Here is a 12,827-nt window from a genome sequence, read left to right on the forward strand (position 1 = left end):
AAGAGCTACACTCCTGAAGGAGTGGCTTTCTTCACTGGGTAAGCATAGTCAGAGGCTGCCCCTCCCTACAGCAGCCCTGACAATCAATTGAGACTCAGTAAACATAAACCCTTAGAATGGCTCCAGGCTGGGCTCTGTGAATTTCTCTGAAGCTAGACCCTCAGGGAAAAGCAACTGTTTGCTGAAAAGCCTCAACTTTACCCAGAACCCAGCCTTTGCACAGCAACTCCAAACTAGAGGAAACAGCCATCTCCCTCTTTTGTGATACTCAAAGCAGATCTCCCTCCCTCTGAACTAGCCTGGGAGGAGGACCACAAACATCTGGGTAAACCAACAGAATTTTTTCTGCCTGCTTAAACAAACTGACTTAAAAAAAACAATCAAGCCACAGAAAATGAAACACCACAAGCAAACCAGAGACTCCACCAAGAGACTGGTTACTGACACAAGGGAGATACAGGATCTTCCCATCAAACCCTCCAAAAACAAAATCAAAGACATTTTGTTCTATCTTTTTAAAATTTTTAATTTTAACTATAAAATTTTTTTCTTATTAATCTTTTTTTCTTCCTCTTATAACTTTTATTTTAGGTGTATATGTGTGTGTGTGTGCTTTTTCAAAAAAAGTCTCTACTGACCTTTGGGTCTTTTTTGTTCTTTCTTTCTCATTCGTTTTACTTTTTCATCTTTTGTCTTTTTGCATGAATTATTTGTTGTTCTGTTCATCCTCATATATACCTGTCTTTGAATATATGACCTTATCCCACATTGTATACATACTTAAAACAAAAATGTATTACACAATTCAAAACCTCTTAGAATTAAATTCCTTAATAGCAGTATTATCTATTTATACCTATACAATATTTGAAGTATTTTTTAAATTTTCTTTTATTGTGAGAATACTGCACAGAGGTTTACAGTTACATGGGCAAGATAATGAGTACATTTCTTATCAAGCATTGTAGCCTCCTCCTTTGTTTCCACTTCTCATCGCTTCCAAGCCTTCCCCCCAAACCCTCCCACTCCGACAAAAGTTGTAAAGTTCGATTTCAACATGACAACTTGTACTTCTCATTGTTGCAACGGGTCTACTTGTATCCTTAATTAAATGATTTGTTTTTCCCCTTCCCCTCCACAAATTATTATTTTTTAGTTTTTCAGGTCTCCTTTTTATCCCTCCCCTCCTCTCATCCTATCCCCGTTATCTCTCAATATTAACTCTTTAAATTTTCATTACTTTTAAGAGTTTCACTTTTTAAATTTAAATATTTGTCTTTACATTTTTTTCTTGTCTCTTTTAAAAAATTTTTTCTTCTCTCTCTCCTTTCATTCTTTCCAATCCATTTCCTTCTGTAAGATTAGGACTTGTTTAATTTCACTCTCCTTTTACCTTTCCACATCCCTCTAACCCTATTTTTCCCCACCTTTCTCCCTAACCATAATAATTTCTGGTTTGTCAAATTCTTCTTTGCTATTCTTAGCCCATTAATACATCGTTGTTTAATGTTGAATAGACTGTATCTCTTGAACTAGATTGTATCTGCAGACTTTTGACTATGCAATTACAGTACTTTGGTTGATGCTTGCCTTAAAATTGTGTTCTAGCACAAAACTGGCATTACTTTCATCCCAAATGGGCAGAACAAGGAAGAAAAACACAAGGAAAATGACAAGTCCGTGTATCTCAATTCTCACTCAAGATAATCAGGTGACAGAACAGATAACGAATAATCCAGAGGAGAGTTCCCAAAAAGCTCTACACACACTACTGGTAAACAGGGTGAATGAAATGATTGAAACTTTACAAAGGGCTCAGTGTGAGCATGAAAGGGAGAGAGAGGAGGCAAACCAAAGGTCAAAACAGGAAGCTCATGGGCTTGAGGAAGCTACTCAAAGATTGATACTGGAATTGTGAGAGCAGGTTGAGAACACTCAAAGAGAAATAAAGGAATTGCGTGAGCAGGCTGAGATCAGTCAAAGAGAACTACAGAAGTTGCATGAACGTGAGAAATCTAATCAAAGAGTAATAGAAGAATTGCAAGAGCGGGATGAGCATAGACAAAGATCAATAGAGGCGTTCATGGAATCCATAAACAGACACCTGATAGGAGTCAGGGACACCAGAAAGGGAATGCTGAATGGAAACCAAGAGAAGGAATGGGAGTCCAAAGAAACCATAACCATTCATCAAAGTGATTTGAGAATAAACACTGAACACCAAATTAAGGAAGTAAAGAATTTCATACAAGATCTAAAACAAAGCTCCAACAAAGAATTTGAAGCCATAAAAACTGACCAATTAGAAGAAAAGAAATGAAAAATAAAGTAGAAAGTCTTGACAGTAGGTTAGTCCATGCAGAAGATTGAATCTCTGGGATTGAAGACAGCCTAGGTATTATAGAGAAAGAACAACTATCCAAGACAAATTCAAGAAATACGTTAGATCTATTCAACACTTGGAAGACACCATCAGAATATCTTATGTGAGGGAAATGGGTGTAGAGTAGCACATAGAGACAGAAGTTAATGGTCTAGAATATTTGTTTAACAGGATTCCAGCAGAGAACTTCCCAACACGCAAAAAGATAGGCATATTCAGATACAAGAAGCTTTCAGAACTCCAAATAGACCAGACAAGAATAGGACATCCCATCGTCACATTATAATCCACACAGGATCAATTCAGACCAAGGAAAAGATCCTTAAAGCTGTCAAGGAAAAAAGATCAGTCATCTATAAAGGAAAACCAATTAGAATCACTTCAGATTTCTCAACAGAGACAATTAAAGCAAGAAGAGCCTGGAATGATGTATACCATGTCCTAAAGACAAACAACTATCAACCGAGAAGAGATAAAGAAGGTTACTACATACTAATTAAGGGATCTCTCCTTCAGGAGGATATTAAAATTCTAAATATTTGCCAAACAATAGTGCAACCAAATTTATCCAAGAAATACTACTTTAAATCTCACATAGATCCAAAGACATTAATTGTTCGGGAATTTAACACACCACAATCTCCACTACATAGATCAACTCGGCAAAAACTCAACAGAGAAACCGCCGATCTAAACAAGTGCATACATCAACTGACTTAGCAGACATCTAGCGAATATTCATACAGCAGCATCAAGTACTCTTTTTACTCAGCAGCACATGGAACATTTTCCAAAATACACCACATTTTAGGTCACAAATGAAACTTGTCAAAATTCAGAAACATTGAATTCACATCTTGCATTCTCTCAGACCAAGAGGGAATAAAATTAGAACTCAGCACAAAAAGCCACCAAAGAAAGTCCAGTAAAATATGGAGGCTGAAAAACACCAGTGGGTCATGGAAGACCTTAGAAACGAAGTTCAAATGTGCATGATATTCAACAAAAATTAGCACAGAGATTATCTGCTCCTCTGGAACACAGCAAATGCACGAGTTAGAGGAAAGTTTATAGCTCTGAGTTCCTACATCAACAAATTGGAGAGATCTGAAACAACAATTTAATGAGATCTGACACTCCTTGAAAAAGAGCATCAAGATAAACCCCCATCCAGTTGATGGAAAGAAATAATTAAAATTAAATCAGAATTAAATGAGTTAGAATAAAAAAAAAAACCATAGGAAGAATCAACAAAATGACAAGGTTCTTCGAAAAAATTAACAAAATTGACAGTCCCTTAAAAAATCTTATCAGAAAAAGAAGAGAACACACCCAAATAAATAAACTGAGAGAAGAGAATGGAAACATCACTACAGACACAACCAAGATTCAGAACATTATAAAGGAATACTGCTCAAAACTTTATGCTAATACGTTTGAAAACTTGGCAGAAATGGACCTTCTCCTGGCAAATATTGACATGTCAAAACTAAACCAAGATGAGTTAAACCAGCTTAACAGGCCCATATCAAGCATTGAGATAGAAACACCAATGAGAGACCTCCCATCTAAGAAAAGCCCAGGAACAGATGGTTTTACAGCAGAATTCTACAAGGCCTTCAAAGTAGAGCTCACACCAATACTCCTCCAACTCTTCAATGAAATTGAAAGAGAAAGTTCACTACCGAACACTTTCTATGAAGCCATCATAACGCTCATCCCAAAACCCTCATCAAAGAAAGAGCACTATAGACACCTTTCTTTGATGAACATTGATGCAAAGCCTCTCAACAAAATTTTGGCTAATTGATTTCAACAATTCATCTAAAAAATCATACACCATGAGTAAAAAGGATTTATTTCAGGGATGAAAAGCGGCTTCAATATAAGCAAATCAATTAACATAATTCATCACATCAAAAAGAGCAAGGATAAGAACCACATGGTTATCTCAATAGATGCAGAAAAAGCCTTTGACAAGATCAAATACTCCTTTATGGTGAAGGTCCTGGAAAAATTAGGAATCCATGGAACATTCCTCAATACAATAAAGGCTGTGTATGACAAAACTACAGAAAGCATTATACTAAATGGTGAAAAACTAAAGCTATTTCCTCTAAACTCAGGAACAAGACAAGGATGCCCACTTTGACTGCTCTTTAATCTAGTATTAGAATGCCTATCTACAGCAATAAGACAAGATGCGAACATAAAGGGGATCCCAATAGGGAAAGAAGAAGTAAAACTCTCCCTCTTTGCAGATGACATGGTCTTGTATTTAAAGATTCCACTCCCAAGTTACTCAAGGTGACTCAAAACCTTGGCAAAGTAGCAGGGTATGAAATTACCCCTCAGAAATGAATGGCTTCTCTTTATGCTAACAATGAGAAAATTGTGGCTGAAAGTTGGAAAACAACTCCATTTGTAATAGCCCCACAAAAATTAAAATACCTAGGAATTAACTTAACCAAAGGAGTGAAGGACTGCTATGATGAAAACTTTAAACACCTGAAAAAGGAAATCAAAACAGACTTAGAAAGTGGCAAAAACTCCCATGTTCCTAGATTGGAAAGATCAACATCGGGAATATAGCAATACTCCCCAACGCTATCTATAAATTGAATGTGACACCTATCAATACTCCAACTTCATTCTTCAAGGAAATAGAAAATGCAATCCAAAAATTCATATGGAACAATAAAAGACACCGTATAGCAAAAATGATCCTTAACAGAAAGAACAGTGCTGGAGGAAAATCAATACCAAATTTCAAACTCTTCTAGAAAGCCATAGTAATCAAAAAAGGTTGGTAATGGCACAAGAACAGTCTCGAGACCAATGGAATAGAATTGAAAACCCAGAAATGAACCTACAGACCTACATCCATCTAATCTTTGATAAGGGAGCTAAAAAACATAGAATGGAAGAAAGACAGCCTCTTCAGTAAATGGTGCTCTCAAAATTGGTTAACTACTTGTAGAAAACTAAATCTAGATACTTATATATCACCCTGTACCAGAATCAACATCAAATGGATCAAAGACCTCAGAGTAAAAGCAGACACTCTGAAACCATTACAGGATGGAATTTTAGAAACCCTAGAGCTCCTTGGCACAGGTTGAAACTTTCTTAATAGAGACCCAGAAACACAAAATATTATAGAAAGTTTGGACAAATGAATTGCATGAAATTTCAGAGCTTCTGCATGCCAAAGGACATAGCTAGCAAGATCCATAAAAAGCACTCAAATTGGGAGAATATCTTCACTAGCCATACAATGGACAAGGGTATCATATCTAAAATATATCTGGAACTCCAAACAATTAAATCCCCCAACAACAAATCCTCAAAGAAACAACTGGCCAATAAATAAGTGGGCTAAAGACTTAAAGAGAAACTTCTCTGAAGAAGAAAGAAAGATGGCCAATAGACACATGAAGAAATGCTCAACCTCCCTAGCCATAAAAAATGCAAATCAAAACAACATTGAGATACCACTTCACCCCAATTACAAAGGCTGTAATCAAGAACTCTAATAACAACAGATGCAGGAGGAGATGAGTATAGGGGAACCCTGCTGCATTGTTGGTGGTAGTGTAAACTTGTTCAACCAATTTGGAAAGTGGTATGGAGTTTCCTCAAAAGACTCCACATAGAGCTCCCCAATGACCCAGCAATCCCACTTTTGGGCATTTACACAAATGATCACAAAAAGACCAAACTAAAGCTCCCAGCACAACTATGTTTATGGCAACATTATTTACCATAGCTAAGCTTGGAACCAACCCAGATGACCCTCAGTAGATGAATGGATCAAGAAATTGTGTTATGTATACAAAATGGAACTCCTTGAATCCATCAGAAAGGATGACATTTCCCCATTGTTAGAAAAATGAAAGTCTTGGAAAAAATTATATTAAGTGAAGTAAGCCAGGTCCACCTACACATAGGCCCCATGGTTTCCCTTATTGGTAATAAATAGTATATGCCTGAGACAAGCAAAAAAGGTAAGATTCGTTGGTGTTATTTGAAATGTATCCCAAGATAAGTATTCAAATATTTTTTCTTTCATGCGATTGTTTCTAGCATATTTATAAGATGAATTTTTGTTGCTTTGTATGTTCCTCCCCCACGATATAACTCTTGTTTTCACTGTATTTTATGTTGATATAATTTGTGGAGGGGGAGGGAATAAACAAATCGTTTATAAAGGAATAGAGTTGGATCCATTATAACAATGACATGTACAAGATGTTATGTCGAAAAACGAACTTTAAAACTTTCCAAGGAGGGGTTATATTGGGGGTGGTAGGAGCGGTGAGATGGAAAGGGATAGAAAGGGGAAACAAAGGAGGAGGCAACAATGCTTATAAGAAATGTACTCATTATCTTGCCCATGTAATTGTAACTCCTCTGTATGGTATTTTCAGAATAATAAAAGAAACCTTCATACATATTCATGGTATACGAATTCTATGTGCTTAGAAGGGTCTTTTTATTTTCACAGCCGTCTTTGGCATACACAGACAGATCATGGATTATAGGAAGATAATAAATTTCCAGATGCTTGCCATGAGGAGTGAAACCTATAGTTTTTTTTTCCCCAGAGACTTCCCTTTTTATGAAAGAAATATGCTGCTTGATGCAGGATTTCATAAAATTACATTGCTAGGAAGAACTTAAACAATCATCCAACATTACAGAGTTGAAAGAGATGAATTGATCTCCTGAAAAATTTACTTTTGTGTCAAATAAATGCAGGCTGCCATAAAGAGGGTAGACTTTAGAGAAACATGGTGAGTTGTATGTAAATAGGTGATTAGTCGATTTTGTTAATTGTGAACTAATACAGGGAAATGAAGTACAGCAAGGTAAAAAAAATAAAGAACTCTGCATTGAAATACTCATTTGTGTGTGTGCACACACGTGCCTGTACACACACGTGCATGTTCATTTGCTCATGCATGCATTCATCATTCTTGCCATAGCATCTGTGCCCAAGGATAGTGGTCTACCAATTGAGCCACTGCTGCACTTCTGTTTTTTTGGAGATAATCACATGTTTTTTCATGATTGGACTGGCTTTGAACAGTGGTCTTCAGATCTCGGCCTCCCGAGTAGCTAGCTAAGCTAATTCACCCTGTGAGTAGCTAGATAAATTCTGTCTGTCCTCTATGCTTCACTGCTCTTTTATTCTTTTTCTGAGGTAATCACAAGCCTGTCTTATATATGTCTAATTGCTTTAAAAATACTGTTACTGCTTGGCACCATGGGCTCCAATCTGTACTCTTAACTACTTAGGAGCCTTGAGAACAAATACCAGGGCAAATTTTAGGAGAGTTCCTTCTCAATCTATACCTGGGTGCATTGGATCATTTCCACCATCCTGCACTATCTAAAGACTAAGATTGGAAGGACTGCAGGATCCAGGAAGCTAGATAAGTTGGTGTGCAACTCTGATGCCATTGATGATGGGAAGGATAAAAGGACAGATCAGGTGCGTGTTCTTGTGGAAAGGGAACCCCTATCCTAAAATTTACCACTGATATAATGCCAGCCTAGCAAGAACAATACCCCAAGTTGAAATCCTCACAGTTTTCCAAAACCAAAATAAGTACATACATTAACATCCCAAAACTTAGTACAATCTGTTCTTTGCTCTAATATCATCTTTATCTGATTATCATGTGATGTGACAGAATAGTTTCTTCATTAAACTTATGATATATTTTAAAAGACCTAGAAAATTCTTTCTTATTAAGTGCAAATGAATGGCATATTGCCTCTTTTCTTACATATTTGACTGCCACTAAAAATCCATCCAATGATTATTATAGTAATATATTCTGATTTATTACTTTATTTGTAACAGATTTTAAATATTTTGCTTTTCTGCTGAAGTTTAAGTATTTAAATAGTATCATCAAAATATATTCCTTGGTTAATTGGGGCAGTTTCTTATAAAGTTTTTAACTAATGGCTTCTCAGAATTCTTAATTATTATATTATTTGTTTTATTTTTAATTTCAATATAATTTTATTGTTAAGGTAAAGTACAGAGAGGTTACAGTTGCATAAATAAGGTAATGAGTACATTTCTTTTGGAGGGAACATGGTTATCACCACCATCGATTTTTTTGGTACACTCAAACAATTACTGATGCTTTTGCTGTTAGTATTGTTCAAATGTACTTTTGCTTTCTTTGTTCATGCATTTTTTATTATAAAATTGATATAAAAAGGGTTTACAGTTACTTAAGTAAACTAACGAGTACACTTGATTTTATTTTCTATATTTCAAATTTGATCTTAATTACTTATTTTCTTGCTTTTTAAGATAATTTTTTTCAGAGTAGTAGGATTAGTTAATTTAATTTTGCATGATTTTTACACATGTAAATTATTCACATATATGTTACTTTTAAAATATTTAACATGTGAACATTTAAAATTATTTTCTTATATATGGTTGGTGAATTTAAATAAATTGATTTTCTTATAGTTCGAAACATATTTTTCCAGGTAACAAATAATTACTGTATTTTCAAGAAGCACATAATATATTAAGAAAGGCTTCATTTCCTGGTCACTTTTTTGTAAATATTTGAATTAAAAAATACTTGAAAATTTAAAAAAATACTTGTAAATACTTGAATTAAAAAAAAGTTTGAGGTGGGCATGGTGATATGTCGCTTCCATTTTCTACCTATGGTAGGAACTGCGATTAGGTTTGTAATTCAGGAGAGCCTGAGAAATTATGAGACCTTATCAAAAATATCCAGAGTGAAATGATAAGAGATATAGCCACCCATAGCGAGATATAGAGCACCTGGTTATCATATTCTAAATCTTGAGGTTTAAATACCAGTAACATTAATCTTTTGTCAAAATTAAAGGATACATGTTTCAAAATGTTTATTATTTAAAACTTATTTGCAAAGGTTCTCATGTCTTCTATTTGTTAATTTTCAATTTACTTAATCTATGAGAATCCAAGTATATTGTGACTAATTGATTTCTACTAAACGTTTAAATAGTACGAGCAATGTTATGATTTCATATATTAACCTATTTTTATTATTTATAATAATTTCCTCTATTTAATATTATAATATTAATATTCCAAATGTGTATGTGATATGTGTGTGTATGTGTGTGTGTGTGTATTTATGTGGTTTGTGTGTGTGTGTGCTTTGTGTGTCCTTTGTAATGCTTGGGAAATCACACCATTATTTCACATATGCTAGGCCAAGATTTTACCACTGAACTATACTGTGTAGTTATAATGTAAATAGTCTTTTAAATTATGACTTTTAAATATTCATTCCTAGTATGTTTTTTCAAAATTACATATGATTAAATATAATCCATTTTCTATCCATGTTAGCAATTGTTATTGTAATTTTATTGTTGTTTAGAATATTTCCACTGCTTTTTCACTTCCAAATTCTTGTGTTTGTTATTGATAAAGGTTTTACTTTGCTTCTTTTCTCTCTTCATTCTTTTTGCCTTTAGAGTTTAGCTATTGTTTCCTTTATTTCTTTGGAAATGAATTATCATATTCCTATTACAATTTATTTACATTGTAAGAGGTCTATACAATGCTTTATTTTCTATTTTATTTTTCCCATCTTCTCTGACTCTCAGTCCACACTATTAGGTGGATTAAAAAGAAACTTGATTAAGGACACTTTGATTATTTTTCTCCTTCTCTTCTCTGAAGTCTTTCTGTTTTTGAAACACAGTAACAATGACATACAGCTCCTAGGTGGTCCATCATTCTATCCCCTCTCACTCTTTCTGTAGTACAGCTCAAGTCATTATCATTCAACTTGATTATGCTATTGTATTATCTAAATATTAACTCATTCCTAAATTAATTTTAGTTGTTTTAAGCATTCCCTAAAGACATTTTCCCTATATAATATCTGGGGTCTTGTGTTTTCACAAGGTGCAAAATATGAGTGACTATCAAGCATCTAGATATCTGTAGAATATTGGTCCACCTCCTAAATAAACTTGTATGTAAATTCAAGGAATACAGGTTAGTCAGAACATTCTTGTAAAATGGTGTAGCTTAAGCCCTCAAACTAGATTTGAATCTTATTACCGTCTTTATTAGTGAAAGAACCGACACATAGAAGAATGTAACAGATTTATCAAAAATAAACTCTTAGTTTTATTGTCAATAGATTTTGAAAAGGATGCCATGACTTAATGAAATAAAAATCGAATCTTAAAAGGGTGTATTGGCACTATTGCCTTTCTAGTTTTAAAGAATGATCTTAGACTACTACCTCAAATCTTATAAAAATTTAAAATAAAAAATGATTATCAACTAAATGTGAGTTTTAAAAACCTACAAAACATAAATGTAAAAATTCATGAAATTGGATCAGTAAAGGTTTCCAAAAATTTGACATGGAAAGCATTAGTGGCCAAAGAAAAGCAAGAATAAACTAATACCAACTGATAACCTTTCTTAATTCTATGAAAGTAGTGAGAACATATCTAACAGATAGAGGACACATATTTCTTAATGCTACAATGTTAATGCTACAATGATCCTGAATCTTAAGTACTTTTATATCTTCCAATTCTGTATAAATTTTTCCCGAATAGGATATTCCTATAAAGAACATATGTAAATAGTCAATAGGAGGAGCATATGAATTTAGGTTCTCTTTAGTATCTAAGAAAAAAGAAAAAGAAAACTCACTAGTATGACCATAATATAAAAAGATGACACAAAATATAGTAATGCATTTGTGGAGAAATTGATATACTCTGCATAGCAGAATGATTTGTGTAATACTGTAGTCCTTTTAGCAAGCAAGTTTTCAAGTCTTCAAAAGGTCAAAGAGAATTATATATGCTCTAGCCATTACACTTCTATGTATGTATAAAAGAGAAGTACAAAAACTTGTATGGATTGGGAATGTAGTTCATTGACAGTGCACTTGGACAGTATGAGTGAGAACCTGGAAATAATTCCCCAAAACAAATTTTGAAAAGACACCCTATAGAAGATGTATGCAGGGCAAATTCCTGTAACTCAATTTTATATCTATTTTAATATCTGTTCTAAAATTTATAGCATTTATATTTGAAGAAATGCAAGTTTGTTAAAATTAGGCTTGGAAAGCCTATGATTGTACAATTCACTTTCAAAGCACTAAAATGTATACAATGAAAGGAGATAATATATTGAATATGAATTTCATGTCAGCAAAAAATAAAACCATAGTTCAAAATTCTTCACACAAGAAGGTTCCGGGAAGATGGCGAAGGAGAAGCTGGAATCTGAACAAGCTCTTGCATAGAAAGCAGTTTCAGAGTTCCAGTGAACAGTCCCAAGCCAGAGAATCACACCAAGTGTGCCATCACAGGACAGAGAGTTAGTCAAGAGAGGGGAAGCCAAGCAGACACATCTGAGTGCTTGCCAGCAGCTGCCGCTGCGGCGGCAGGGTCGCGGCGGCGACCACCGCCGTGGGGTCATACCTGAGACACAGTCCAGGACGAAGGAGCCAGACCCAGTGGACTAGCGGATTCTACTCAACACCAGCAAGAACTGACAAGGAGCGGACAACTTCATCCTGCACTTTGCAGACCAGAGACGACCCAGGATCCAAGACTCGGCATGAGTAGAAACCCAACGTCCTCACTCCTTCTCAGGGAGCAGAGCAGGGAAGGCCACCCCTCCCTCCCCCAGCACCGGTGATCTCCATCTTGGATACCGACAAAGCTCAGAGGAGCGGCTAGCTCCAGCTCAGGCCTTGGAATAAAACTAGTCATTTAGCAGGTCACAAGAACTTAACGGCGAAGTGACCTGCCAGACTCAGCTCCATTCAGGGAAAAGTCACCCAGCTCAGGCGCCAGCCATTGGAGTGGCTCTCCTCACTGGATAACCAGAGCCAGAGGCTGCCCCTCCCTCTAGCAGCCACCACAATCAATTGAAAAACAGAAACCCTGAGAATGGCTCCAGGCTGGGTGCTGTGAGTTTTTTTCACAAAATAGCCCCAGGGAAAAGCTACTGTTTGTTGAAAGGCCTCAACTCTACCCAGAACCTAGCCTGCATCCCCCTCTTTTGTGATTCTCAAAGCAGATCACCCTCCGAGTAAACTAACCTAGGAGGGGGATCTCAAAATCTTGGGTAAAGCAGAGGATTTTTCTGCCTGTTCCAACAAACTGACTTAAGAAACCAGTCAAGCCACAGGACCTCAAGCTGATCAGAGACTCCAACAAGACTCTGGTTACAGACAAAAGGGAGATAAAGGATTCTTCCCACCCCTCCCCCCCAAAAAAAATCAAAGAACTTTTTTTTTCCTTCTTCTTCTTTTCTTTTTCTTTTGTTTTTTGTTACCTTATATATATATAAAAATTTTTTTCCTTTTCTAAAACTTTTATTAATCTTTAATTTTTGCCTCTTCTGAAAAAATAATTG

Source organism: Dipodomys spectabilis, unplaced genomic scaffold (genome assembly GCF_019054845.1).
Source record: "Dipodomys spectabilis isolate Male_0828 unplaced genomic scaffold, ASM1905484v1 ptg000129l, whole genome shotgun sequence".
NCBI lineage: Eukaryota > Metazoa > Chordata > Mammalia > Rodentia > Heteromyidae > Dipodomys > Dipodomys spectabilis.